At 42.9% G+C, this 23727-nt stretch overlaps 1 protein-coding gene and 1 long non-coding RNA gene across 3 annotated transcripts in view; one reads left to right on the forward strand and one right to left on the reverse strand.

The window, feature by feature from the left end:
* Window positions 1–23727, forward strand: part of LRP5 (LDL receptor related protein 5) — a 145413-nt gene that overhangs the window by 13922 nt on the left and 107764 nt on the right. The window lies entirely within an intron of this gene.
* On the reverse strand, window positions 2299–12031 carry LOC134551114 (uncharacterized). The gene is made up of 2 exons (XR_010080530.1): window positions 11767–12031; window positions 2299–2869 (listed from the first exon to the last, which is right to left on the reverse strand). It is a non-coding gene; the product is annotated as an uncharacterized LOC134551114 (long non-coding RNA).

The raw sequence follows: 23727 nt of genomic DNA on the forward strand, positions 1-23727 counted from the left end.
TAGAGCCCACTGGGAACCTTTCAGAACTAATGGTGTTATGCTAAGCCAGAAGGAGCTTGTTGGCAATACCTGGTGTAGATCAGGACAAGGCTGTTTCAAATGGAGTGTTTTGTCCAGTGTTGAAGCAGCACACTGCTTCAATTCCACGCTCTTTCTAGTGACAGCACAAAAATGTGTGGCCATGTAGTAAACTAGGCCTGAAAGTAACCTGCTTAGTTAGCTTTTGTTTTGTGGGATATCTTATCCTTACTCATTGTTTTAATTATTATTTAACTTCCTTCTGTTCTTTGTCACCACTCTCCCCCCTTTTGTCAGACATATTATTAATAAATTTCTGCATCAGAGAGGAGAAAGAGCAAGATTGATCAATGACATAGGCTAAAATGTGACAAAAATCAAATTTTCTCTAGCCTAATAAAACTGTGATACTGAAAGATCAGGGATTTGATGGGTCTAACATATTCAGCTTTGAAGGAAGGATGATGCCACATGTTTCTATGCAATTCACATGTTGCACAGCCTGTGACATGATGGTTCTTTGTGCTGGGTGTTCTTTTTTAAATAATGAAATTAAAGCTCTGAGTGTTATTTTTGTGAGTCTTTAATTGTTTGTGCTGCATCTCATTAGTGACAAGAATAGCATCTTGGGGAATCTTCTGAGCAGTGCAGAAATGGAGCATGTGTTCGCATTTACAGTGTGATGTGATGTGAAGGAGGGTTAATTGTATGGATTAACTGTTCTCTGGAGTAGATAGATGTTTTCTCCTTTGATGTTGTGGTGTCCTTGGACAATTAATGCATGAGCTGAAGATTTTGGTTTGAAAATTTCGGCTTAAGTAGCCTTTGGAAATGTTTGGTGTCAAGTCTTATTACCTCATTAAACACATATATTTGTGTGTGTGTGTATGTGTATATCTAGATAAAAATGGCCTCTGTATTCTGAGGTTTTATAAAGGAAACAACTTAATGCTATAATCAGTGGAACACATTCTTGAGAGGTTTTAGATGCCCTAACTTCCTCCAAGTAAAACTTAAGAAAGCTGATGTTTCTCATATGTTGATAATAACATTGGGGAAACAAAGCATCTTCTCATTTCAGAGCTTCTTGATGCACAACAGTGAATGGGTGATAATGACTTGTAGTTACTGGCCCCTGGGTGGCTTTTATAAAGTTGGTGGTTTTGAATCTCCTTGCTGCAGATGTGATAACATGTATTTAGGTTCCGTTTTTAAAGGAGAAAAAAATTAAATTTTCATTTGCGTCTTAGTTCATTTCTGTACCAGATGAAGAAAGTCCTTGATAAAGGACTTTCCTATTTCCACGTGGTACTACTATTGTTGCAATATTGCAGTATTTTCTGTAAGGACAAGGTGATGGTTGCCTTAACTCTGAGCAATTATTTAGTTACTGGAGCTACCTTAGTTTAGTATAGAAATGGAGGGCTTTTGTCAGCGGTGCTTCGAGTTAGTGCTTGTTTGGTGTGGCTTGGCACGTTTTGTTGTTGGTTTTGTTGGTAGGTGCTTTTTTGGTGTTTTTGAGGAGAAAGCAGTTTTTCATAAAAAGTGAATGCTGTTGTGGTCTAGTTTACATCTAGTTTTTAGAGAAGGTAGGTTTTTCCTCTAGTTTTAACAATTCTCTGTTCAGACAGGGCATCAAAGGTTAGGTGAATGCAGACACCATGTTCCATTTTCTTGGATTTCACAAATGAAATTTAAGGTGTCTCCTGTTTGTTTTTGAAACTATTCACATGAACCTTACATTTGGGGCATATTGTATTTTTAAGCAAATCTTCTATCTGCAGTATGTAGGAAAAAAAGCCCTTCCCTGTGCATGTAAATCTGTGGGTTAAATTGGGTTCACAAGCCTCTATTGTATTATAAGAGGGCAGATGTGTGTTTTGTATTTAGTCATTGTCATTCATACCTGGAGGGAGTTACTTAAATGCAAATGTTCATTTCTTGCATGCATTTCATGTTTATTAACAGTCTGCTGCACAGTCTTGGTTATAAAAAGTTAAAATGCATTTGGTACTTGGCAATGTGCTAGTGTCTGACTTTCTGGATTGGAAACATGATTTTAGGCTGTGGGTCACACATAGCTTTTTGTATTAACAGTTGTATTTTGTGGTGTTTTTAATAAGTAAAAGGATATGCACATGTTTAATAGGGAGGGTGAGATCCAGGACATTTTAGCTCCGAAACAGTCTGCAACAGCTGGAAATAGAAGAGGTGTAAGACTGGTTGTAATAAGCTTACTGTGCTAAAAGGCTTTCACCAGGGAGAGGACAATGGCACTTGTAAGAAATATGGCTAGGAGACCTTCTGCTCCAATTAAAATGCCTTTATTGGATCAGCTCTTTTGAGGGGTGGGGGCTCGAGGGGCTGCGCACACCGCCGCTGCTCCCACGGAGAGCACCGCCGAAGAGGAGGAGATGGTCGGTCCTGCTGCTGATGCTGCAGAGCCGGGGCTTCCGTCCTCACGGGAGTTCTCCGGAACGCCTGACGTGGCTCGTCGTGTCTAGGGGTGTCACCTCCCTAGAGTGCTGTTGCGGTGAGGGCGAGGAAGTTCGAGGCTCCGAGGCTCCGGCTGCTAGCTGGACAGTTGCTTAGTCCAACAGTGTCTCTTGCAGGCTCCAGTTTGGCCTTGGTCAGTGGCTCTAAAGGGCTATCTGCCCTAACTGGACTTCCGGGTTTGGAAGTGCATCCTGGGAGCCTTGGAGTCTTTTACATCGGAGGCGGAGTTTCCAGCAACCAGACAGAGGCGGAGCCCGGTGGAGCAGCAGGGGCGGTGTCGAGGGCGGTGCTCGCGTGACTGGCACGTGGGGAGCAGCGGAGGCAGTACACAGCAGGGGTGAAAGGGGCGGAGGAACTGGGAATACAGGGAACAGGGGTTACAAAATAGAACTTATAACTCTGAGCAAGATAACTACAATTGGGTAAGTATAACTGTTAACAAATTGTGACATTTCTTTTAACATTAACTTCAAACTCATTTATCTCAATAACATTAACTCTGAACTCATTTCTCTCAATCCCCCCTCCTTTTATTTGATCGGGCTCTACGCCCGCATCAATTTACTGTTTTTAAATTTCTAGGGGCACTAATTCCCAATGTTTGATATTGATCATACACCTTTTTGGCAGTACTCAATTTTTCTGTTTCTGTTTTTACTTTCATTAATTTGGCTGACCCTTGGTTAAATGTCCCTGAGGTTTGAATACTTGTTTGTACACTGGAAGTTACTATTCGGATTAAGCATGGGATTAAACATGGGAGAAGCAAAAGACTAGTTATGGCACACAATATCATAAACCCTAGTTTTTTCCACCACTCTCCTTTCCAACTCCAAAAGTTCTCCCACCAGTCCATGCTAGCTAAGGGCTGCCATTCTTGGTTGCCTACATAAGCTATTTTTCTGATTTCTTTTGAAATGTTTCTAATAACTTCACTTCTGTCGTCTATTTCTAGGCAACATTCTGATGTATTAAATTTCCCGCAAATTCCCCCTTCATCAGCCAGTAGGTAGTCAACAGCTAACCTTATTTGGTAGATCGTGGATCTGGTTTGGGATAATTGGTGACTCACGTGATCTAGGGCCATTGCTGTTCTATTCGAGATAACTTCTAATACTGCTTGTAGTCTTATTATTCTATTCAACATGTATATGGGCGTCCTGTAACCCCATGACCCATCTTGCGCCCAGGTAGCTGGCCCATATGTTTCTATTATTCTCTCTGGGGTCCAAATTTGATCTTTCCATTTCTGAGAACTTCCCAAATCGATGATGGTTCTTCTCTTTCTACTGACAGGTTTTAGATGGTCATATAGGGGAACTCCTAATTCGTTTTCAAAATTTTTAGGCAACATGAAAAATGCAGGTTTAATTATCCCAATTGTGCAGCTCCCAGCCCAATCCCCTGGTAGACGGGTATATGCCTTATTCCCACATATCCAAAATAAATAATTTGGGGCTTCCCAAAGAGAGGTATGTGTATAGAAGGGGCCTTCCCAATATTTTGCTATCTCCCGTATTCCCCAGAAAGGATTCTTCACGTGACTTGCACAATTGTATAGGTTATATCCCTCATGATATATACATCCTTGCTTTTCCTTTTTTGCTGTCCAATAAGTCGAGGGCTCACTAGGTATCCACATTTGTTGTTGTTCTCTTATTACTAGATACCTTTTACAAATCATATCCCCAACATATGTTTTAAACCTTTCACCCACTCTTTTAATACACTCTTCTCCTATTATTTTCGACTTTAGCTCCCAATTTTCATCTCCCCTTTGGGTTTTCTTTAATTTCAGCTCTGGGTTTGTCTGTTTCCACCTGAGAATGTCTATAGCACTTAGGCTTGTCCCCTCCCATGGCCACATATCTGTCATCTGGGTGCTCCCACATATCCAACAATTGGTAACATTCAATTCACGACTTATTTGTTCCACAAGATTTATGAACAAATTTTTGTTATATATTTCACTCCTAGATTCTTGTCTTAAGGCTTTTTCTTTTATTAGGTCTACAGACTCTTCAGAACTTTCTAATGTTTCCAGGCAAAGCCAGTCTTCCATAGGACATTCTCCCGTCATCCGCTGTTTATAATTTCCAGAATTTTTTACTGCCCAGTATTGGTTCCCCTCTTCCTGACATGTGGTCAGGTGGACTAGGTCTAAACATTGAGGCTTTACATGGGTATGCACCCTAATTAAGGATTGTAATTTTTCCCCATCGTAAATTGGTTGGTAACACTTGGGGCAGGCTCCTTCAATGGAGACAAGTGTTAATAAAACCATTATTAACTCTTTCAGAAATTTTGTATAATTCACCCATCTCTTAGGCAGCCCCATGTTTTCTTCTTGTTTCACTTAGCTTTATCTCTTGGGTGTAGATCCTTACTACTCAAGGTCCTGTTTGAGATGTCCTGATCTCCACTCCCTTTCTTGACTAAATTTAATTAGTCCCTCCGGGGTGTGTCCTGTGGAAGATTTAATCAATAAACTTACTTAACTCACTCAAAAACATTCAACTTTTCTTAAAAAGATTAACAACTGATTTTGCTTTGTTACTATCACCATATTACTTCTGGTTAGGTTTTGACTGCTTCCTCAGAACTACTTTAAGGGGTCCAGGCTTTTTGACAATTGTCCATTCAGGAATTTCTGACGCTAGTGAAGCGGGAGTTGGCTGATTTCCAGGAGGTGGCACGGGTCCTTTTACTCTCACTATATGTGTCCATCCTTTTTCTCTTGTTCTGACAGCTGTGTGGGTGGTGAGTAATACCTGGAATGGCCCCTCGAATTTGGGTGTCAATGGAGTGTTACTCCAGGACTTGACCAAGACCCAATCCCCAGGTTTTATGTGGTGTACATCTGCGTCCAGAGGAGAGGTTTGAGGAAGATACCCCTTTTTCCTCAATTCTGCCAATGTTATCCCAATTGTTTCTATATATTTTTGGACTTCGGCTTCCCCTTCAAGATAATCCCCTGTGCTCCAAGGGGTTAGCAAGAAGGGGAGCCCAAACATCATTTCATAAGGGGAAGCCCCTATGTCAGACCGGGGTCTTGTTCGAATTCTTAATAGGGCTAGGGGCAGACACTTAAGCCAATTCATCCCGGTCTCAGCTATTAATTTTGTTAAAACGTTTTTTAGGGTTTTATTCATCCTCTCGACTCTCCCTGAACTCTGGGGATGCCAAGGGGTATGTAACCTCCATTTAATTCCTAAAGCTTTAATAATTCCGTGCAGAATTTGCGATGTAAAGTGAGGGCCTCTATCAGAATCTATATTATTTACCAAACCATACCTCGGGATAATTTGTTCTAGTAATATTCTTATTACCACCTGTGCTGTTTCTCGAGTGGTGGGAAATGCCTCTACCCAATGGGTGAGATGGTCTACCATTACCAATATATGACGATGTCCTTGTACTGGAGGCATTTCTGTAAAATCTACCTGCATACTCTGGAAAGGCCTTAGTGCGAGTTCCCGTCCCCCAGGTATGGTTTTTCTCATTGCCTTCTGATTGACTTTCTGACATATTATGCACCCTTCAGTGACAGTTTTCGCCAACCCATACATTCCCACACATACATATTCCCTTTGGAAATGGTCACATAATCCCTGTGTTCCCCAATGGGTCAAGTCATGGATCTCGGCTAACACTCGCCGGGCCATAGCTTTGTTCAAGAACTTTTTACCATCTGATGTTAACCATTCTCCATGCTTCCCCTGTACCAACTTCAAATCTCTGATTGCTTTTTGTTCCACCTCTGTATAGATTGGCTTTTCCCCCTGTTCTGGTGGGGTATTTAGTTCAAAGATTTTTACCACCTTTTCTGACTTCTGGGCCGCCGCCTTTGCGGCTTGATCAGCAACTCGGTTCCCCCTTATTTCAAATGTGTCCCCGCTTTGATGTCCTCTTATATGCACCACTGCCACCTCTTTTGGCTTCATTAAGGACTCCAGAACAGACCTAACTAGCTCCTTGTGGGCTAGCCCTTTTCCCTTTGAATTTAAATAACCTCTTTCCTCCCAGATTTTTCCAAAAACATGCACCACCCCAAAAGCATAGCGAGAGTCTGTGTATATAGTTCCCGTGTCTTGCTCTAGCAAGTCCAGTCCTCTTTTGAGAGCATATATCTCACAACATTGGGCCGACCAGTTGGCAGGCAGCTTCCCCTCTTCCAGTATCTTAAAACCTTCTTCCTTCAGTCCTTCAGTCACTGCATATCCCGATGCCCTCTTTCCCTCTATTACTCTGGAGGAACCATCGGTAAACAAGATCCTTCCATATGGCAATGGGGTGTCCTCTAGGTCTTCCCTTACCCTCGTTTGTAGATCAATAACCTCTAGGCAGTCATGTTCTATCTCTGGTAATGGTTCGCCAGAAAGGAATTGGGCAGGATTCAGACTCTTGGATGTAGTTAACTCCAGATCTTTTGTGTTTATAAAAATAATTTCATACTTTAAAATCCGAGGATCAGTAAGCCATTGTTGAGCCTTCTGGGAGAGTATAGTCTTTAAATCATGTGGAGTATGAACCACTATTTTCCCTTGGAGGGTTAACTTCTGGGCTTCCTCTATGAGTACTGCTGCCGCTGCTATCGCCTGCAGGCAAGATGGCCATCCCCTTGCAACTGGATCCAAGAGTTTTGATAAGTAGGCGACTGGCTTCTTATACCCTCCCCATTCCTGAGTTAATACCCCATAAGCGATTCCCTCCTCTGCGTTTACAAACAGGTCAAATTTTTTCTTCAAATCGGGTAAACTAAGGACTGGGGCAGAGGACAGCTTGGTTTTTAGAGCTTCGAGTTGGGCCTCATCTTCTGGTGTCCATTTAACAGGTTCTGATTGTGCCAATTTTTCATATAGGAATTTCACAGCTTGGGAATACTGGTCTATCCATAATTTGCAGTATCCAAATAATCCTAACAACTTCCTCACATCACGCTTAGTTTTTGGGGCCGGGATTGACACTATCCCTGAGATCCGCTCGGGGCTTAATTTCTTATACCCTCCTCCTATAATATGTCCAAGGTAGGTAACTTGTGACTCTAAAAATTGTAACTTAGATTTTGATGCCTTCAAGCCTCCCTTCCCCAGGAAATTTAATAAGTCAATGCTGGTTTGTCTTACATCATCTTTTTCCTCCCCAGATACTAAAATGTCATCCACATACTGTAAGATCTGTATTCCATTTTTAGAGGTAAACTGCTTTAGTAGTTCCTCGAGGGCTTGTCCAAATAAATTGGGTGACTCTGTGAACCCCTGGGGAAGTCGTGTCCACCTCAGCTGTTGCTTTCTCTTAGTTTCGGGACACTCCCACTCAAAAGCGAACCAATTTCGACTTTCCTCCGCAAGAGGGCAGGCCCAAAAAGCATCCTTTAAATCTATTACTGTAAACCAATTGTGTTCTCGGGGAATTTGACTCAATAAAGTATAGGGGTTGGACACCACTGGGTATCTTGTAATAGTCCTCTTATTTACTTCCCTTAGGTCTTGTACTAGTCTAAATTTTCCCCCAGCCTTTTTGACTGCTAGTATGGGGGTATTATGTGGTGACATACAAGGCTCCAATATTCCTTCGGCCAACAGATGGCTTACTACTGAGGCTAGTCCCTTTTTGGCTTCTGTAGAAAGAGGATATTGTTTCACCCTAACTGGAGATATCCCTTCTTTCATCTCCACTCTTATGGGGGAAATGTCTAGATACCCATATTTTCCATCCTCTGCCCATACCTTCTGATTAATTTCACCCAAATCTTCAGCCGTTAATTTCATCATGCGAACTACCATCTTTCCCCCTTGTGGAATTACCCCTATCCCTAGCCGAATTTGTAAGTCTCTTCCTAGCAAATTTCCTTCTATCTTGGGTAAATACACAAATTCACTAAACAAATATTTTGAATTTCCTCTAACCTCAACATCCTCTAACACAGGGGCCATAAATGGCTCTCCTTCTGCTCCTAAAACACTACACATCTTTTTCCCTACTGCAATTCCCTTTGGAAGATTATTCAAGCTAGATTTATCCGCCCCGGTATCTACTACAAACTCATATTCTTCCCGATAAGGACCCACTTCCAGTTTTACTATGGGCTCTTCTAGATGTTTAATGGGGTCCACCAGAGGAAAGAGCCCAAGACACCCCTAGTCGTCATCCTCTTCTCCTTTCAATATTTTTTCCAGGGCTTCTTGCTCCCTCATGATAGCTCTGTCAAAAGACTCCTTATTACAATCCTTCTTCAAATGTCCCACCTCTCCACAATAATAACATTTCCTCCCCTCACCTGGTTTCTGAGGGGTTTCCCAGGGGGGTAGGTCCTTCTTATTTCCCTTCCTCGGGGGAACTCTAGAGCCTTGCCTCCCTTGTAAGCCTTGGTCTCCCTTAACACTTTCTCTCGCTATGGCTACCATAATTCTCGCTTTTCCTTTTGCCTTCTCCTCATCTCTCCTTAAATATACCTTAAGAGCTTCCCTCAATAATTCATTGGTCCCCCTGTCTTGCCAATCCTCCAGTTTTTCTAATTTTCTCCTTATATCGGGCCAGGATTTAGTTACAAATTGAATCTTTAAAAGAGCCTGGCCTTCAGGGCTATCCGGATCCAGATTGGAATATTGTTGAATATTTTGTCTCAGCCTGTTCAACCAGGCCGCTGGCGTCTCGTTCTTCTCCTGAGTCCCATCAAAAGCCATTTTAGTGTTGTTGTTACGGGGAACAGCCTCCTTAATTCCTTTTATTATTAAGCTTCTATAATCTTCCATATTTCGCCTGTCTATATCTCTGTTCGGGTCCCAACCAGGATTGGTTATAGGTAGCTTATAATCTCCTGGAGGGCCCATCCGATTTTCCCTTTCCCAAGCTTTAATCCCTGCAGTCCTAATTAATCTAACTTCTTCAGGATTGAATAATATACCCAGGATGGAATTCATTTCCTCCCATGTGTAAATGTTTGGACCTAAAAATTGATCTACCTGATTGGCTACCCCCACAGGATCTTCTACTAAATTCCTGAGCTCCTTTTTGAATCCCCTAACTTCAGATGCCATGAGGGGTGCATTTACGAACCCCACTCCTCCCGTCATCCCTCCCATGGGGACTTCCCTTAGGGGAAAGAGCTTTGTCCTAGCACGTGTGTTGCAGTAAGGTCCTTCCGAAGTTCCTGGTCTTAGAGGGGGAGAAGATACTATCTCATTATGTTCATTTTGGGGAGAAGAACCCGGTTCCCAGTGCAGAGGGGGTGCTGGAATTACAGAGGGTGCTGGGGTCGGTTGGGATTCTAAGGGGGCTTGAGGTGGAGTGGGGAAATGGAAAGGGTTGGTTTTTGAGGGCTCCGGGTAAATCGGAGGGGACATTGAGGAAGCTGCTGTTGGGGAAGCACCTGCTAGGGTCTGTGGGGGTGGTGAAGGTGCAACTGCTGGGGGAATGTCTACTGGGGAGGTGATTGGGGGAGGGGTAGAGGTCTCTGGCTGGGCTCGAGGGCTAGAGGTTGGAGGAGGGTTCGGATAGCTCGGGGGTGGCAGATAATTAAGGGGGTCCCACCCCGGTTTGGCTATTTTCACTTCTTTTTCCTCTTTTTCTTCTTCCTCTGTTCTCTTAAGTTTACATATCTTTACTGTCCCTTCCTCCAATGCTATTTTCTTCCAACAGTCAGCATACAAAACCTGCTCTGGATCTATATCTCTGTGTGTCTTCAAATACCGACTCAGCTGTTCGCACATCCACGGATCCCTCGTGCCACACCATGACCACTCTCCAGCTAGGCTCAAGGTTGGCCAAACCTCCATACAATAATGGATCATCTTTACTCTATCTAGGCCTCTAGTCACTTCTTGGGTCTCCCACTGCTCCAGCACTTGTGCTAGGGGACTTCCTGGTGGTATACTTTTTATTTCTTCCTTTCCTCTCTTCTCTGAGTTTTGATTCTTACTCAAGCACGCTCCCATTCTTCCTTTGGGTCTAAAATTAAGAGAGATACGGTGCCCTTACTCGAACGTAAACTTTAAGTTAGGGCAACTTAATTTATTAACGCTCGACCCTTGTCAAACTCAAGAGGTTTTCTAAGGTGCCCCTACTCGAACGGAAAACTACAGACGGGCAACTCAAATCTTAAATTATCATTCACACCTTAACACTTAGGAGTAGCTTGGCAATCCCCTTGGATTCTGGCCCACTACTCCTACGCTCAAGGGTAGGCAACCCCTTCAGAGTTCTGGCCAAACCCCCTCGCGTTAGTGTTCCCTTTCACGCCTCGGTCCCCTGAAGGCAAGGCAATCCCTCCGGATTCTGGCCACTACCTCAGCTGGCACCGATTCCGCACCTAGGCAATAGTCTGTTGACCCCCGAGAGCAGGGCAACCCCTCTGGGTTCCGGCCACTGCTCGAGTCTCACTACTCCTAGTGCCTTTCCTTTCTCTCCTATACTACTGTCACCCCTGGTCAGCTTCCACGGCTTTCCAGGCGCTCGGAACAACCTAGCCTCCCAGCTGATGACCAGCGGTATAGTGTGCAACTCTCTCGTTCTGTTCCCTATAGTTTGGACTTCTTGCACTTGAAATCCCTACCTCTCGTGCACTGTGCCCAGTAGCTACCAGATCTGCAATAACTACCAGTCACACAGCTCCAGCCACTCCGGTGCTCCAGACGCTGCCCGACTCACTACACAGTTACCCCACTGCCGGCTTCACCCAGGTCCCCTGCGCCCCTCTAGGTAACCTCTCAAGCCGCCCGACTCACGCACAGCCTCTCGGTTGCCAGTCCCACTCCAGGGACCGTCCGGACTCACACCTCTCACTCTCTCCTCTCACTCTCTCTCTCTCTCTCGCCGCAGCTCCAGACTGGCACCCCCTTTCACTCCCCGCCACTGCAACAGTCCCTCCCCTAGGTAACCCCTTCCTAAGGTTCACTGCCAGTGCGGTGCGCGCCTTGCTCCGCTCTTGGATACCCTGCGCGCTTAGGGTAACCCAGGCTGCCTAACCCTTGATTGCGATGGGGGTGGCTTACTATCACTCGTCCCCTGACGTGTCACTCACTCCTTACTTGTGCCCTCCACACGTCCGGAGGGGGGGTGTCTATTACTCCCCTGGAGGCGCCTCTTTCTTCCAATCGCCTTTCGCTTCCCCACGGTCCCGGCCGGCCCACTCGCGTGAGTCCGGAAACGCGGTACTAGTGGGTCCTCACTCGCTTGGGGAGTCCGGCTGCCGGCCCCCCTCTCACTCACACACCACTCGCTCGCCTCCACTCCCGCCGCCGGGGTTCTTACCACTCCTCGGCGCTCCTCCGCGGTGCTGGTCCCTCGCTGATCCTCGGCGCTGGTCTTCGGCGCCGGTCCTCGGCGCTGGTCTTCGGCGCCGTGTGGGTCCCGCGTCGTCCGTGTAGCCGACGATCCCTCGAAGATCCGAAGCAGGCGGCCGTCCCGTCGAATCTTCTTCGGTGGGCGTGGCTCTCCCGGACGAGCCCCCAATTTGTAAGAAATATGGCTAGGAGACCTTCTGCTCCAATTAAGATGCCTTTATTGGATCAGCTCTTTTGAGGGGTGGGGGCTCGAGGGGCTGCCGAGGGGCTGCGCACACCGCCGCTGCTCCCACGGAGAGCACCGCCGAAGAGGAGGAGATGGTCGGTCCTGCTGCTGATGCTGCAGAGCCGGGGCTTCCGTCCTCACGGGAGTTCTCCGGAACGCCTGACGTGGCTCGTCGTGTCTAGGGGTGTCACCTCCCTAGAGTGCTGTTGCGGTGAGGGCGAGGAAGTTCGAGGCTCCGAGGCTCCGGCTGCTAGCTGGACAGTTGCTTAGTCCAACAGTGTCTCTTGCAGGCTCCAGTTTGGCCTTGGTCAGTGGCTCTAAAGGGCTATCTGCCCTAACTGGACTTCCGGGTTTGGAAGTGCATCCTGGGAGCCTTGGAGTCTTTTACATCGGAGGCGGAGTTTCCAGCAACCAGACAGAGGCGGAGCCCGGTGGAGCAGCAGGGGCGGTGTCGAGGGCGGTGCTCGCGTGACTGGCACGTGGGGAGCAGCGGAGGCAGTACACAGCAGGGGTGAAAGGGGCGGAGGAACTGGGAATACAGGGAACAGGGGTTACAAAATAGAACTTATAACTCTGAGCAAGATAACTACAATTGGGTAAGTATAACTGTTAACAAATTGTGACATTTCTTTTAACATTAACTTCAAACTCATTTATCTCAATAACATTAACTCTGAACTCATTTCTCTCAGCACTGCTCCTTAGTGCAGCAGTGAGTGTGTTCAGTGCTGGGCAGAGCTTTGCAGGGTGTGTGAGTGTGTTACGTGTGCTCTGCCTCAGACTCCCAGTCCGGTGTCTAAGGACTGCAGTATTTGTTAATTCTTCTCAACTGTTGTGTGTGGTTGAAATAGTTGTTTGGAATACCATTCATCTGAAATGCCCTGGATGTTTTCCAGACCCCGAGAGAGAAACACTCCTACTGTGAAAGTCCTGGGTCGTATCTTCATTGCTGAAACAGGTGTAATTGCTACACTGATGCTGCAATCTTGACGTAAAATTCCCGACAGAGTCAGTGCAATTCCGTGCAGCTTATGAAATCTTGGGTGAGGAGTGAAATAATGCCACTGACTTCTTACTTGATGTAAAATTTCCAGTTCTCCTCGGGCACCTTTACATTAAAATAGCTATCTCAATGGAAAATTTACATCTTTCTCTTTAGCAATGAAGGCACAGCCAAGTAGTGTAAATGAAGGGTGGAGAAAGGCAAAATGGTGCATAAAACAGGATGATCAGATCACTCATGGCCACACATTGCTTGTGTTAGTTTTGTTATAGTATAAACAAATGCGTTTTGTTCTGCCCTTCCATGATACTGTGTAATGCTAACAGGCTTGTTCCCTTCCTTCTGAAGAAATCCTATTGTTGTTTATCAGAAATCCTGTTTCTTATTTGCAATTCACCTTGTCTAGGCTGCTAAAGGAATGGGAGATTTGGAGTGGCTGAGATCATTCCTAAACCATTCATCGTAGTAAAATCTGTGCCTTTAAAAAAAAAAAAAAAAAGGGATTGCAAGGTAGCTTGAGGTATGAAAATATGTAAGTCACTCTTTTCTGGAAAGAAACACTGGCAGTGGGTCTGCCATGGTCCTGGTTAGCATGCTGGGCTCTTGCCTTGGTTGTGCCGTGCACTGCCTGACCCTTAATCCTGGTCCTCTGTGGGTTTCTTTCATTCTTTGCCTTGTGTTGTTAGACAGCGAGGTTGTCAGCTGTGACAGTCCTTCCCAGTGTGTCCATAGTGAGTCTTTCAGGGTGCAAACCACAATTCTGGCTCAGAGGTGTCTCCATAGTATGAATGACCACAGTTCATGTTGTGTAAAGTTTGTTGTTTTCCTTTTTTTTTTTCCCCACCTCGTTTCTGTGCAGGGACAAAATTGACTTTCTTCTGATCCAACCCCCCCCTTCACCCTCCTTTATAATAAATTTCAGGTTTTTCCTGACATTAATTTCCTTTCTTGTTTGGGAAAGGCAGATATGTGTTGGGTTAAAACAATAATTAGGCTTGGCTGTTTATACAGGTGGGGAAATCACGTGTAGAAGTTAAAGGAAGAATTAAGTCTCACAATGACCTGGGAAGAAAAGAATATATTTTTTTCTTTTTATTTTTTAGCTCTTTCTTTAACCTGCTGTCAAAGTTGAGGTGCACCATGCTTTTTTAGGACCTTTCCTGCTTTGTGTTTCTGTAATACCAGAGTGTTCAACAACATTGTGGCAGCTTCTCTTGCCTATGCAGTGCAGTTAACTTCTTATGCAGTTAATTTTCTTATTCTTTCCACTAAGATGTTATTGAGATTTTTCACGTGAAAATCTCAAGAGGCAAAGAAGACTAACTTGAAAAATAGCTAATTTCTCATAGCTCTACATGGAAATATTTAAAAATCTTTAGTTTGGGAGTTTGTACGTGGCTAGGTTTATGCCTAAAGCATAAGAGTACAGCAGACCTGTGCATACCAATGTATTACTTTTTGTAAGCACAAAACTTCTTCTAAAGTTCCTTCCCCTGAGCACTGTGGGACAAGACACGGCAGCACAACAGAAGGTGCTCTGCAGGTCTGTCTGCAATATTCTGTCTGCAGCTGAGCTGGGCAAAGAAGTTGCCTGACAGCTTTTTCTAAAATCAGTATGCCTTTTAAAACCAAGATCCTTTTGGCAGGATCAGCTCAAGGAAAGCAGCTGTATGGGCAGATTTCAGGACACCAAAACTTCTGTGGTGCAGTGGCAGGCTGGGGGATGGGGAGTGACATGCCACTGGGGAGGGGCAGGAATGGGTGGCCAATTCAATCAGACAGTAGAACAAAACCCATCTGACCCAGCCCAATGCAAAGGGCATATTTAAATCAAGATCCCTCCTAACACAGTGTAGCTGCAGTTTGGTTTGCACAGTTTCTGGTTTTTTTTTGCAGTTCTCTAGCCTTCCCTTGGTGCAACATGCCAGCACTTCTTTAACATTGTTTTTAGTCTCCTTTTTGGGTTCTTTATTCTTGATTGTATATCACACTATCAATAAATGTATGTCATGCAATTCTGCAAACACCAGAATTCAGCAGGCACCAAGGAGAGTGACCACTTAATAAACTTGAGATGATACAGAGCAGTAATTAAATGTAAAAACAACAAAACAAAAATGTTAAACAGCTCCTGTGTAACTTACCTTTAAAGCCCCAAACTTCCATTGCCTCTCAGATTTTCTTAATTTTTAAAATTATTAATTTTTAAAATAATTGTCTAGATCAAAACCTTTTCCAAAAACCAAATGAGGCATTCTGGGGCTGAATTCTAAAACATGTTTCCCAAACTACCAGTCTGTAAATTCGGGTGCAGAGCTAATGCAGTCTGCTTTCTTTAGAATATTATCAACACTTCTCCAAATGTGGAGACTCTTTTATTCTGGAGCATTTGAGCGGAGAACTGTGTTTTCTGGAAATGTCCTTAAATTCTACATTGTGGAGAAACAAATAACATAGATGATCATTCTTTGTTTCTTCAGCTAAACTGCAGAAGATCATCCTTTTAGTTGTTCCATTGGTACAAACATTCCAGATACCTTGCATGACAAATACTGACCTTAAAAAGATAAAAGGAGCCATAAGGAATTGATTTAGTTGCATCAGTGTTCTTGGCTAAAGCAGAGTCATCTTCTGCAAGGAGTGATTTGCAAAGCTTGGAACAGGTTGTTCTGTTTATTTGCTGCCTTTGAGGTGGTAAATTAAGTATTACCAGTGGTATAAGTACAAGCACAAGGTTACAGATTTCATTATCTGAAATAACCTTTTTCACCTCATCCTCTTTCTTCCCTCCTTCCTAACAAGCTCTCACAAAAACTAAGTCTTGAATATACGACTGGAACACAGTCTGCACAAAAACCAGAAGTCATGTCTGCAGCTTGGCACTAAAAACTTCTCTTAACCTTACACCCTCTAAAGCTCAGTATCATGTAGCAGGTTACATTTAACAAGGTGGTTTTATTTGGGAGTATTCTTAACTGTTAGAAGAAAACCACGACAAATTGTAGAACCTACATTTGAGACTTGACTGCATTTTTGTTCCAGTGAGTAATATTTGTTAGCAGCTGAGTCCAGCACATGCTATTTCTGAGTCTCTTTCTCTGCAATTTACAAATACAGTACATATTGTACCTTTGGTGGAAATAGAAGTAAAATATCTTTTTTTCAGCTTTCTAAAGAGTTGTATTTTTTGGAGTTAACATCTGGAACTGGAACTAAAAATTGGAAACAATTCAGATCAGAAACAAGCATACCTTTGTCAAGCCTGTATTTGTTCAAGTCCTGGATAAAGTTTGCAAGCCAAATTTTCCAAATTATATAGAACCACTATTTTATCCATTAAAAGTTTGGAACCCTCATCACTGTGTAATCTACTATTATTGGCCAGACAGCTGTCTGCCAAACCAAGGAGGAATACTGAAAAAGAAAAAACAACAGAAAAGAACCTTGCTCCCACTGACATCCAGAATCTAAAAAGGGGACACTGCAGGGTTTTTTTCCATTCAGGGATTGACCTGAACTGTTATTCCCAGAAAAAGTCATGTTTAGATGTTCAAGGAAGTCACCCTTTTGTCTGCATTCTTCTAAATCAGTTTATGCAGAAGTAGGACAAATCTTCAGTTTCCTCTACAGTTTTAAAATTGTTGAGCATATCATGGGGGCAGGGGGAAATCCACGCCTATTGCATTTAGAATAACAACAAGAAAATTGTTGCCGTGTACTCTGCATCATAGAATGTGAAACATCCAAGTATTTTTTTTTTCGTGTCACATCCCCCAACCCTATTTTTAAGCACTGCCTCCTGCACTTACCCATTTTGGCAAAGCCCAACAGCAGAATTGTGTAAGAGACTACTTCAGTGCCATTTCTGCTTATTTTAAAATCAGAAAATATCAGAAATCTCAGTGGACAGGCTGTTTCCCACTGTTGTGGGTACAAGCAGAGTGCCATATTAATTCTCACAAAGAAAACTGTTGTTGAGTCCTGTGTGGAATATGGTGAACACTGGTATGGAATTGAAGCTTAATGGTATTAGGCAAAATGCAAGTTTGTACTTTAAAGAATCCTTAATCAAAATGTGAAACCTCACTGACAAAGTAACGAACCCGCTGTTGAAGTGAATGTGCCTGTGATAAGAATCTCTGTTTCTATGATGATATCTTCTCAGTGACTTGCTGAATGATTTGCCTCAGAATGTAGTTGTCAGAGACTTCTGAACTGAGCTTCTGGCAGAGGTAGGGGCACTAGGGGCTTTTGCATGAGAAACACTGTAAAGCATTACTCCTCTTCCTTGAGTGCAAGTAATTTGTCATTAAAGGTTACCCATACCATTAGTTTTCTTGGCCCAGGGTTATAAATTGTAAATGCTTATACAGCATTTCACTCTTAGGGGCAGCAGCACAAAGACTATAGCTGTGTGCAGCTGGAGGAGTGAGCAGCCAGTGCAGCAGCCTGTGATGGGTCTGCAGGAGTTGCTTGGTACATCTTGAAGTAGCAGGTGGTGTGTGGGATCTGTGACAGCCTTCCTTGTGTCACACTGTTCCTGATTTAACACAGGGGAGGACTGGAGGCTGCCTGTGGTGCCAGTGGATCACTCATGTGTCTGGGATGGGTCTGTGCTCTCCAGTTCCTCTGTTTCAGCACCGCGTTGGAATCAAACCTCTCAATGCGGACCTGTGAAGTACTGCTGCCTGCTTGTTCTTAGAGAAGGGAAGTTTTCACCTTTCTTGTGGGGTTTACTGTCTTCATTTAGAGTGGGGTTTTCAGTGTATCTTGGGAGCTTTGACCATCATCACTGAAGTTTGATGGAAATTGTCAGCTGAAGCTCCCCTGGAGTTCAGTGCAGGTTCTAATCTCCAACCAGCACCAAAGGTAAAAGCTGATTTGAGAGACTGGAGAATGCTCAGTTTAGCAGCCATTTTCAAAGTGCTAGTTTCCAGAGCTTGTTGGTGGTGTCTGTCTGAAGCCAATTCCCTAATCCCCAGTAGATGGTATATTTGTATTTAAGCTGTCATGTGCGCTGTGGTTCTTGAATAGCAAATTGCAGCAGAAGCCTCAGAAGAACAAACAAGTGGTTGTGAACAGTACACTGCTTTTGGGAAAATCACATGTATATTTTAACCTCTGTAAGAGCTCGGGTGAGAACTTTCCTGAGGTCAGGAAGATGTGGGGGTTCAGACTGCAGAGATTTTATCTGCTTAACATTAGCTAGTCAGGATTGCATGAGGCTGCAATCTTTGAAACTGTTTGGCTGAGCACCAGTTGTGCGTTGCACAGAGAGGGATTGCCAAGATCCACTTTTGCAATAATGTTTAGAAATTTCCTCTAACAATACAGACCAAATAAAAATTGCTTTATGCTCTAATGAATCATATTCTTCTCTAAATGTTTAAAGTGCCAGTCTTATGTGATGAGTATCTCATTGTAAGTTGATGTGTCCCTGAATCACAGCTGATATTTTGGGTTTAGTTTAGTTTTTCAGTGGATCTTTAAATATGTTCTGTATGCTGCTTGGTGGTCCTTGCAGTGTTGTCAGCTCACATGGGCTTGGCTGTCATCCTTTCCGGCTGCTGAAGCTGTATTAGAAGATGAAATATGCTGTCCTATGTAACCAGTTTCAGTATTTGCTACAGCACGACTAAGGGAAGTCTGACAGAGGCATTGCCTGGTGCACCAGGAGAGGCATTTGTTTGGTGTGGCTTAATGGGTGGTCTTGTGAAGAGAGAGCAAGTTTGAGAAACCTCCCTTTAAAAGAATGTGTCCACATAAAAGTGGTCTTGAACACGTGTAGCTTGCTTCCAGGATCTGCAGAGATGCAGTTGCACTGAAGTACGCTCACTGAATCAAATAATTTGGCTTTTTGACTTTTTTTTTTTTTTTACTTGAAGTAGATAATATAGCTAGAAACTGGACAGAAGAAGAATGAAAAAGTTCAGGGCATGTTGTTGGAGATTTTAAAAATCTGTAATTGCCACCCGGCTACACAGAGCAAATCCTAAATTTGATATTTGTGTAAAGCACCTTTGCTGGAGTTCTTCAGAGCATGCTTGTCAGAGAAATACTTTCGCATCTCTAGACCGAGGGAAATGAACTGTGGAGATGAAATGGTATATAATCAGTGCTATATTTTGTTGTTACTGCTAACATTATTATTTAAAAACTAGGCTGCCAAACAAAACCAGTGGTCTGAAGTAACTCTCATCCTCCTAAAACCCCATCATTATTGTGTGTGTGGGAACCCTATGTAATGCGAAAATATAACAAGCTCTTCAAAAGAATTGATGCTTGTTTATTTAAAAAATAAAACAAAAGTAGCTCGAAGGTTATTTAACAATATTTTAACATTACTATTTGATAAAGTTCCCTGTTTCGGGAGGGCAGCAGAAACAGTGGTGTGAGTTACTGGGAAGTTCAAAGCTATTTTGTGTGAAACCTTGCATAAACACAATCAGTCCCAGACCCCCTTGGTCAAGATTTTCAGTGAAGCAATATGGGGAGTTCAGTCCACTGAGCCTTTTAAATTTCAAGACACATAAAAAAGGAAGACTCCTTTCTTGAGGCAGGAATTAACTGTACCAAAACCATACTAGGGAATGGCTATCCAACTGCTATTAAAGTCACCTTTTGCAAGCAGTTTTGTAGCTTCTGTAGTGTGCTCCAGTATCTTCAGAACATGTTCCTCTGCATTGTGTCTGCATTCTCTTCCCCATCAATGAAAGCCACAAAGCCTAACCTGATCTAGTTTTTCAGGGTGTCCTGTCTCCACTGGCTAAGAAAAACTGAACTTCAGCCTCTCATGAAAGTGTTTGCTGATTGGTCTGTTGGTTTACTATATTTTTATCTCACAGCCTTCCCAGCTCCTCTTCTTGATGAGAACAAGCTTTGTATGTTTTCTAGACCCACATAAACCTTTTTTATATACTTTCTGTGGACCCTTTCCAGCTTGCTGTTGCTAAACCAGATGTCCTTTAAACTTGCGTAATTTATTTACGTAACCTGCTTCCAAATACATTTGTGGCTAAAGCCATGTCACTTCTTGTAGGTGCACTAGTGGATGAACAGCCTTGCATCTACCATAGCCTGACAGCAAATAGATCTGAGCACTGAGATCCTGTGTGTCCTCTGGTATTCCACAGTGATACTCAAGATAATGCTTGGCATGTATAAACAAAACTGCTACCAAATGCATTTTATAATATGGGATACTAGTGTGGACTGGATTACTGCACACTGGTGTATACCTGGTGTGGCCGTGTGAATAATTTAAACTATAGGCTGGTAAAGAGGAAAGTTTGCAAAAATTGCCGAGTGCAATGTGTGTAAATGGATGATATTGTTAGCATATTAAACTCATCCTGAATTTTCAGACCTTGATTCTATTTAAAATCTAAGATAAAATGGAAATGAATCCTCCTTATTTGATAACCAGAACACCTCATGGTTTGGAAAGCAAAATTCCTATCAAATGGATTGAACAGGAGGGTTAGAGGAATGGGGTGTAATTTGAAGAAGGAGTGTATTTTCCTCTTCAAGTAGTGCTATAAACCAGCCATCACTGAGAGCTCACAGAGGAGTCTTAGCCATTCAGGAATGAAAAGCTGAGTGCATCACTGAGCCTTATGTTGGAATATCTTCAAGTGCCTTACTTGAGCATGAGTGGCTTCACTGCAGCCCTTTGAGATAATAAATAGCAGAAGGAAGGGTATGTTTGTAGTAGGAGGAATGATTTTTACAAATTGCTGGGCTGAGGTTTCTGCTCAAGTTCTTTGCTAAGGGAGAAGAAGGGTGTGGGACTGAAACCAAGGAGTCCTGATTTTTTTTTTGGTCTTGTGCCCTAAAACTCCTATTACTTACCTCTGTGTTGGAGCAAGAATATTTTATAATTTAGTTATTACACCGGGGATTCACTTTATTTTCAATAATGTGTTTTGAGGATGACAGCCATAGCCCTCAGAGGACTTTAGTCTTCAGAGGACTTTACCTGGCAAGCTGGAACTTGGGTTGAGTATGTGCAGTTAGTACAGGAAGATCAGCAGTGACTCTTATCTTTTGACATTGATGATTTCCCAGCACTGGAAGGACATCGACCTGCTGGAGAGTCCAGAGGGAGGGCAGCAAGATGATTAAAGGGACTTTCTCCTACAAGGAAAGGCAGTGAAAATTTGGGTTGTTCAGCATGGAGAAAACAGGCATTGAGTTGACCTGGTTGTACCTGAAAGGGCCTACAAGGAAAATGGAGAGAGACTTTTTACAAGAACATGTAGTGACAGGACAAAGAGGAATGGCTTCAAACTGAAAGAGAGTGGGTTTAGATGGGATATTAAGCAGAAATGTCTTTACTGGGAAAGTGGTGAGACCTACAACCAGAGAAGCTGTGGGAAGCCCCATCCTTGTCAGTGTTCCAGGCCAGACTGGATGGGGCTTTGAGTGACCTATTCAAAGGTCTCCCTGCCCATGGCAGGGGGAATTGAAAATAGATGATCTTTAAGGTCTCTTCCAACCCAAACCATTCTGTGATTCTATGACATGCAAGGTCTAAGCCTCCTTGTGCTCCAGAGAGTTAGAGCTGGACAAGAGGGATCACTTTGTGTTGTAGAAGTGGTTTCTCCAATTAATTATGGCTGTTAGGACCCTATGTACACAGTCTTGTTTCTGCATAGCAGCTATTTTTAGTGTAGAGAGCTGAGGCATGCTCATTCCGTATCCTCCCTAAGAGTTTCCGTAACATGGTGCAGCCTTGGGTGCAAGAGTTTTGACATGTTTGTTTTTTACCATCTTGCATGCCTGTGGTAGGGGTGTGTGGGGTGTTTTTTTCTCTTTGGTAATAAATGTTTTTGTGGTTTGGGACATTGACTGCTGCAAAAATTATGCTATTCTCTCTGTCCAGCCATACAGATGGCTTAACCACAGAGGTCTCCATTGCAATTGTCCTGTTAAGGATTGAAATAATATTTAAAATATAAGTTGGTGCACATGCTGTAATTTTGGATGGCTATTTTCGCTTGTATGCTTATTAAAATGAGACCGTCATTTTATGTTGTGTGCCAGATTCCCAAGATCCTCAGTTGCTTTTCTTAAAATCACAGTTAAAACCTTTCCATGAACTTCAGCCTAGTTAACTGGTTTAAGAACTTGTAAGTTAGGCTTTTCTCCTGTGCTATACATAGAATTTGTGTTTGTTCTGTGCTTCTGGTGCTTCCAAGGGTAGAAATCATGCATGTGCCTCAGTATTCTCATTTCTTTCTATTTTGGCTTTAAGGGGAAGGAGACAAAATGTAGGCATGTCAAAAAGTATGAAGCAGTAGTATAAATACAACTTTTTAAAACTCTTGCTCAGCTTGTCTTAGAACTGTTGCAGCTTTGCAAAAAACCAACCACTGATGACAAATGCACTATTGATTATCATTCATGATCATCTTAGTCTTAATATGTATGTTGGGGCTTGTCAAACTGGTTTTTAGAAAGCTATTACTGAAACTAATAGTGAAGATCATATAGTGCACTTTTTAGTTGTTTGTTTCGTGTGAGTTTACTGGGGCTAACAGGCACCCCTGAAGCACTTAATACAATTCAATTGTGCTCTAAATGGGCACAATTAAAACAATGAAATTTAATGATTGAATTCAGAAACTGACACTTTATAGTGGTCAAGCAAATAAAGTATACAAAAGTGTACAAATCCTCTAGTCTTAAGTTATGTCTGCACAAAACAACTTCCCTGATGCAGGTGAAACAAGTAAAATTTAGTAATTTGCCACAGACAAGGAATGAGCATTTAAAAGATCAAAGGCAAAGCTGGAAGTTGAACCCTTGCTTGATTCCTACCCTGCCTGATCAGGAGTATTCCTTTTCTGCAGTTAACAGACTGATGAGAAGCTCTGTTTTCACACAGTTGTACAATAGGCTTCTGTGTAGATAGCTCACTACATCGTCAAGTCAAGGGTGTGTTTTCCAGTTAGCAGAAAACCACAGGAAAATTGGTGAGGTTTTGCACAGAAATAATATGTCTTTCTAGAATGAAGTGGTTTTGATCAAGTACTGCACGATCCAAGTAAGATTGTAGAATTGCTGCAAGCAGAAATTCTGTAACTTTGTATAGTTCAGGCTGTTATCTGTTTATTTGAAAATTTGTGGGATTTCAGGTTCTTTTTTGCCCAAAGACTGTGAGCTGCAGCTACGTACAGACACTTTAAATATTGCCTATTATGGAAAAATATGAACTGTTCTAATTTTACTGAAAAAGAATACTTTTTTTTGTGACTGCATTAAAATGTTGTTTCAATTGGGTGGTGAAAGACTGGATATAAACAGTTTATCCTCCACATTCAGTATTCATCCTTTCACTGTTTATTCTTCTATTTTTTTCAAAATAGAAACTGGTGCTTCCCTTTTTGCAGTTGTCAAGAGTATTGCTGATCAAAATAGAGCATAAAACTCAGTTATGATTCTCTTAACCTTCTAACCATGGAATAACTTCTCAAGGAAAGGATATTTCCTCCTGTGAAACAAAAAAGCTCATTTGAAGGTTAACGGTAGTCAGTTCTTGCTGCTTTTTTTGGGTCTCCCCTATGCCTCTCCTCAGAAACTCCTGTTAACTTACCTTCCAGTTTGCCTTCTCAAGAGCTGTGCAGTACAGAATTAAATGCATCAAGGATAGGAGTATTTTGTGGACCATCAAGCCCAGTTCAGGACTGAGAGGACAG

Source organism: Prinia subflava, chromosome 5 (assembly GCF_021018805.1).
Source record: "Prinia subflava isolate CZ2003 ecotype Zambia chromosome 5, Cam_Psub_1.2, whole genome shotgun sequence".
NCBI classification, from domain to species: Eukaryota; Metazoa; Chordata; class Aves; order Passeriformes; family Cisticolidae; genus Prinia; species Prinia subflava.